General features: G+C 43.8%; 1 long non-coding RNA gene across 1 annotated transcript; it reads left to right on the forward strand.

The window, feature by feature from the left end:
• Positions 1 to 910: 910 nt before the first annotated feature.
• Positions 911 to 5920, forward strand: LOC119842805. The gene is made up of 2 exons (XR_005288805.1): positions 911 to 1402; positions 3054 to 5920. It is a non-coding gene; the product is annotated as an uncharacterized LOC119842805 (long non-coding RNA).
• Positions 5921 to 6849: the final 929 nt, after the last annotated feature.

The following is a 6849-nucleotide window of genomic DNA, read 5'->3' on the forward strand; positions in this document are numbered from 1 at the left end:
GAAAGAAGTGCAGAGACAGTGGTAAGTTAAAATTCAAAGTTGTCTTTTGTTTTCTAAAAATAGCAGAACTACTATGTTCTAAAACATTGCAGTGGATGTGCTACAGAAGCTTTTTCTATCACGTCAGGCCTTCCACATTTTGGAGGCCATAACTGTACTTGTGGTGCCCTATTGGAAAAGGGAAATGTTATTCCAAACTGCTGATGGGAAACCTGCAGTGTAAGCAGCCGAAGTAGTCAAATATAAGTGATCGAACAGCACATCTCTGAGTGGAGTGGGCTGGTCAGCTTCCCAAGTGGCCCTGGAAAATACATCCTTCCCTGAAGTGTGACTACCTATCTAGAGTTCCTGCTTCAGGAAAATGTTGCAGCTTTCAGCACCCAGGACTGGGTTAGAATTCATGAGGGACTCAGCGGGATGATGCAGTAGAACAGACTAAGCCAGTGGTGGACAACCTGGAACATGCCGGCCACCACTTTCCGCAGCTCCCATTGGCTGGGAACAGAGAACCACAGCCACTGGGAGCTGCGGGGATGGTCAACCATACCTGCGGATGGTCAACTGCGTCCGGCAACCAGATTACCCTGATGGGCCGCACATCATTCGACTAAGCCATATGGAAGCTGGCTGCAGGCAAACACGCAGAACTCCACAACCTTCCTCCTCCCCAGAAGGTTCTGGACAGAATTTCAAATCCCATTCAAATTTGGCACATATGATTTTGTCTGTTTGTTGGGGTGTACTCCCCACACTGGTTCTGAGAGGGCTGAATTAGGCCAGGTGGGCCCAATCAGCCAATTAAGCAGCAAATGAGGGAGACATAAGATGTGTGGAGGGAGCTAATTAGGAGCAAGCTCACCTGTGGAGAAACAGAAGGGGGTTTTTATAGAGCCCTGTAGCTGAGAGCAGTGAGGACTTGCAGGGAAGTAGTTTGCAGTAGGGCTTTTGGAGAAGGGATGTGTGTTTGGAGACTACAGAAGCAAGTAGCCTACAACTACTACCTAGGAGGAGGAACTGGGAGGCTGGCAAAACCAGAGAGAGAAAGGAGCCAGACAGGAAAGCCTCAGGAAAAGTAGCAGCAAGGTTCAGAAGGGGAAAGACCTTGACTGTTGATTAGAGGGTCTCTGAACTGGAATGTGGAGTAGAGAGTGGGCCCAGGTTTACCTAGAAGCTATTGGGGAAGTGGCACTGGCTCGGCAGGGAATGAGAAGACTGTCTGAGCCTGTTCCAACGAAAGGACTTTGTTATCCCAGAAAGGGAAACTGCATGGTGACCTGGCCAGATGGTTAAGTCATGAAGCCTCAGCAGCTCCTGGAGTGAGAGATGGGGTGCAAACTCAGGAAGGGGCATTGGTTCACAGAGTTAATCTCCCAGAGTGGCCAGGAGGAGGTGCCATCTAGTGGTGAGTAGAGCACCTTGTGACAATCACCTATGGTGAATAGATAATATGAATTAGTGGGGAGGGGGGAGCCAAAACACACTACAGTTGACCCAGGCCAAAAGAGCCCAACACATCTGACTGCTAATGCTGTTTAGTAAAATTAAATGTTTTGTTTTTTCAGTTCTAAAGGTGAACATAGAACTATTTGGGGCAAGTGTTTAGCCTCCAGCCCAATCATGTGAATATTTTTATACTGTTATTTTATACCTACAAATTATGTCACCAATCCTGAAAGACATAAGCATGTGAGTAGCGCCACTGAAGTAAATTGCAGGATCAGGGCCTATGGATGCAATTGCAGTCATATTTGGAGCCTATGCCTCACAGCTAGAAGTGATCAGAAACTTTTCACTGATAGTTTCTATTAGCATTTCAATATAATATGGAAGGTTTTCATGACATTTATGGTGACATTTTTCTCCTGACTAGCTAGTCACAGCTTCAAGTGTAACCCTTAGGAAACTAGCTAATACCCAAAGGGTGTTATCTGGGGACTGAGTAACTTCCATAGTTTAAGGGAGGTCACTGTGGCATGATAGGGGCCCACTTGGAATGGTGAGGAGAAGTTTGTCTCATAACATAACTCATTCTTCCTGTGAGTAACATCCATTGTTTTCCTACCATATTCTGCCTTATTCTGTTGCTGGTTCTTGATGACTACATTATAGCAGGAACAAGCATGGTTCAGCAGTTGAAACCAGGGATGAGGAAAAAAAACCCTTGGAATACAGAGCAGTACAGAACCAGGAGTATGGTGAGCTGGGGGGGAAAGCTTGAGGCTTTTTTTCCACTGGGGTACCTACCATTTTTGTCACTCTGCAAGTGGCTACACTCTGCAAGGAGAGGCAGCGCTAGGCTAAGGAGTGAGAGGTAACAAGAGAAGGTGAGGAAGCTGATTAGCTTCAAGGTGTATTTGACCCAGGTTATTTAACTTAGCCTTCCATTAATTTAAAAAAAAATTGGAATAGGGATAGAGAGAAACTTAAATTCCAGACAGAGCTGACATTTAATAGAACATTTAGGAGTGAGGGTCAGGGATACAGCAATGGGCTGGGAAACACCATCTTTAGCAGTGGTCTCGCTATATCTTCTCATTTTGGTGAGTTTGTGTGTGTGTAGTTTGTTTCTTTCACGCTGAGCGGTAGTGTTCAAGCCTGAGGAGGCAAATTTTGCCCTTTCCAGGCACAGTTGCTGGTTCAGATGCCTACATTCAATATGAAGGCACTCGGGTACATGGGACGATCCTATTTTAATAAATGTTCATTTCTAATGAAAAGTAATTACAGAATAGGAAGCAGTTTATTGATTAGCTAAACACTTTTGCAATATAGTTATTGTTCTGGGGACTCATTCTCACGGAGACAAAGTTCACTGAAAAAAGGAAATCTGTACTTTTTTGCAAAGGTTGGTTATTCATTCTTCTAAAATTATTTATCCTAATCCCAGAACAGAAACCTAATCGATTCAGAAGGAAGGTAACTTATGCTGAAACTTTGTGAAGTCCTGGAATGCATCAGAGACATTATTTGATAATGGAATAATACTTCAAGGATATTTTCAAGTTAGAGCAAGAACTAAATGGCAAGTGGTGAATTTTCTTTTCTTCCCACAGATAACAATGTTTTCATGGAATGGTATCCAGTATATCTTACTGCAGGAAGGAAGCAGACTGTTCTACAAATCTATTATAGCCCAATTACTGAAAAACATAAGAGGCATTTTGATCGCTGTAGAGTAATTTTCTCAAGTCACCTGCAAAACTTTTCAACTTTGTTCACTTTTTTCCAGCTTATGAGACTTATGATCCATGACAATCCATTTCTACTTTTTTTTTTGTCATAACCACAGTTTTCATGTTTTGTTTTTTTTTTTTTAAATTAAGGATAGTGGCTACCCTCTCCCTCTCGGGGGGGGGGGGGGACATTTTTAAAAAAAAAAAAAAAGTGGGCTGTTTTGTTATTGGGACATAACATATGCTTTTGAGCTTTTAGAGGGCCATTGAAAAAAGTTTTGCAAATCCTTGTTGTGAGGGTTCCTTCAGCTGTGGACTCTTACTGGGAAATCAAAACAGGTGATATTGGCCTCAACTGGATCTTTGGCACTATATTCAGCCATGTGAAGAGACACTTCCCCCATAATGTGGTACACCAAAGCCAAAATAACATTCAAAAGCAAAGCCCAGTGAAACATTTGCTTCATGAATTTTGATTCTTTCCCCTTTTTGCCCATGGAGCATACATGAGTAAAATGCATTTATTCAGAGATTTAATTCTTAGAATGCATTCACTTTATTTTATTCTATGGATTGAATACAAATGGTTCACTGCAAGTGACTATTACTCAGTGTTCTAAATTTAAGTAGTGTGCATTAGGGCAGGTGTACACTTGAAACTTGCTGTGTGTTTTGGGTATCCACATGTAATGTATGTCTACATAGCCCATGGCTGGCCTGTGTCAGATGATGTGAGCAAGATGTAGGTTTTTAGTTACAGTGCAGACATACCCTAAGCGATCCACGGCACAAGCAGTGCATAAATACCACATTGTTATCCCACAATTAGGTTATTCTTTTCTCTCGTTATTGTGGTCATGCAGCACAGCAGTGTTTCAAAACAAGCGCTCAGCATTCTGGTCAGACATCACATGGATCATTTCTTTATTGCATTGCAAATTGTGAGACACCTACCAGAAGGCAATGGAATTCTGGGACTTGAGGATAAACTAAACTCCCCTTGATGTCTTTCATCCCATCATTCATCTGATTTTTACAAGCCAGCATGATTTTCAAAGTGCTCTGACAGCATGGAGGAAACATTGGCAAGCATTGTAATCAATACAAATAGGCCATTGGAAGCATATCTAAACAGAACCAGGGTAATAAGAGCACCTGAGGAGGGAGAGGCTGAACTTGAGCAGACACATCTCCAAGATCTCTTTCTAGAGTGGCTTCACTCCCAGAGCACCACTTTTGAGCTCAGCCAACTAGCACTGACTGGTGGGACAGGATAGGGATGATCAGCACTGGTGAAGAACTTCAGGATGTCAAAAGCCACTTTCCTAGAAATCTGTGTAGAATTCTTGGCAGAACTACAGCAGCAGAACACCAGCATGTGTTGGTGCATGGAGAGGCATGTGGTCATCACCAATTGGAAGTTCACCACCTCCAATTGCCTCAAGTCAGTAGCCAATCCGTTTGGTGTTGGTAGAGCAACCATCAGGGCTGTTGCCATGGAGGTGTGCCATTATCGAAAAGGTACTGCTCCTCTGGATCATAAGGTGTGACAATTGACAAGAGGTTATTAATGGTTTTGCCCGGCTGCACTGAGGCCATTGAAAGGGCCTGTGCGCCTATTCTTTGCCCCCAATACCAGGCCTCAGAGTTCATCCACAGAAAGGGTCTCCACGGTGCTGCAAGGCCTGGCTGCTCACTGTCAATCAGTGTTTGCATGGGATGATCTGGAAATGTCCAGGATGTCTTGGATCTTTAGAAACTCTAGACTGTTTTAGAACTAGAAATAGAACTTTGGCTCCCATGCATTCTATGGACACAGATGGTGTTGCCATCCATGCTACCATTCTGGGGGACCCTGCATACTATCTGCATCCATGGCTTATGAAGCCTTTTCCTCGATAATAGGATGGGAGAATGGAACTGTTCGATTATACCTTGACTAGTGCTAGAATGACAGGGGAATATGCATTTGGGAGACTGAAAGGCAGAAGAAAGAATCTGGTGTCGAGGCTGGAGACTGACTAAAAGTATTTGCCTTTTATAGCTGTTTGCAGTGTTTTGCACAATCCTGGTGAAATCAAAGGGGAGAGCCTTTCAGATAGATGGGGGGAGGAGAAGGCTGGTTGACCTGCTGAATGTTTTGAAAAGCCAGAGAAGATTTCTCTAAGAAATGTTACAACTACTCAGGGCAGAGCCGTAGCGGTTCCCTGTCCACTGCAGCAGCATGGGGAGCCACTAGGTAACTCCCCTGCCACTACCGGGACTGTGTGGGGCATACCCCTTGCTGCCGGCAGCTAAGAGCTTGAGGACACTGCTGCCTCAGGCAGTGGGAATACCTCACAGCTCCCTGTCACTGCAGGAGGCTGTGAAACCCTGCAGCTCCCAGCCACTAGGGGATTAAGTCCCGGAGGTCTTTGGAAGTCACGGATTCTGTGAGTTCTGTAACCTCTGACTAAATCATAGTCTTAATTATGATTACTGCACACACATTGTGTGTGCAATGGTGCAAAGCTTTTATCATGCTTCATGTGGGGATTCTAACATGGTGCATGTATGAATCTTGTAGTGTATGTGCAGGTGGCATTTTCATGGGTTTTTTAATGGATTTGTGTACAGGACATGCATTTTCATGAATTGTTTAATGATTGTTGCATAAATTAATGCATGGAGATTGACACTCGTGAACTGTTCTAGTTGTATGACTGAAGACCTTTTCAATGAATTTTTAATAAATACACCAATTTAAACAGTGTGAGTAAAATACTATTAAATATACCTAACAAAGTGAATTAAACTCATCAAAACCCTAATAAACTTATGAAATATAGTGTGCAGTCAATTTTGGGCTTTTAAAGTCACAATTTTTTGTATGTAGGTTGCTCAGAATTGCTCTCTGCATCTTGGGATGTCAGTAGAAAGGCCTTCCCCTCAAGTTAAGGGGATCTCCCATTGTCTCTCCATTTGTTGTCCTGTGGCAAAGATTGCCTAGAAAATGACCTGTTTCTGGGCATTGTTGTAGTGAATGGTGTGTGTCCCAGTATCGGGGTAGAGGGTTGCAGGGGATTTGTAGACTGATGTAGTCCTTAACTAGAAAGCCACTGTGTTCTCTACGAGTGGTGTTTGCCTCTCCATCAACAGCTGTGTATGTGAGGACCTAGCCAGTTCCACATACTTTTCTCTCCTCGGTTGTTCTTTGGGAACACTTCTCTCCACTTCGTCTTTTTAGCCCTCTCTTGGGATGTTGATGAGTTCTTTGAACATGTCATCTCTTGAGCTCCTATTCCTCCAGTGTAGATTGGACAGACGTTCACGCAATGTTAGTACTCCTGTTTTATCACCACAGCATGTTAGTTGCTATTGGTGGGGAGGAGGGGAGAAAATGGACAATTAGTTTAATGTAGACAGTGATGTGATGTTGCTTTTTCCTCAAATGTGGAATTCCATTCCCATAGGCTCTTCCCAGTATTGGTTGAGCTGGTCATAGATTCTAAGACCGGAAGGGACCATTGCAATCATCTAGTCCAGTGGTTTTCAAACTGCAGGTCACAACCCAGTACTGGGTTGCGGAATGTAAGGCACTGGGTCATGGTGACTGTGGTCAGCATCGCCAACTGGGCTGTTAAAAGTCCTGCACCCCAATCCCACCCCAGAGCCTGGACACCCAGCCCAGAGCCCT

The sequence above is a fragment of the Dermochelys coriacea genome, chromosome 1 (genome assembly GCF_009764565.3).
Source record: "Dermochelys coriacea isolate rDerCor1 chromosome 1, rDerCor1.pri.v4, whole genome shotgun sequence".
Classification (NCBI taxonomy): domain Eukaryota; kingdom Metazoa; phylum Chordata; order Testudines; family Dermochelyidae; genus Dermochelys; species Dermochelys coriacea.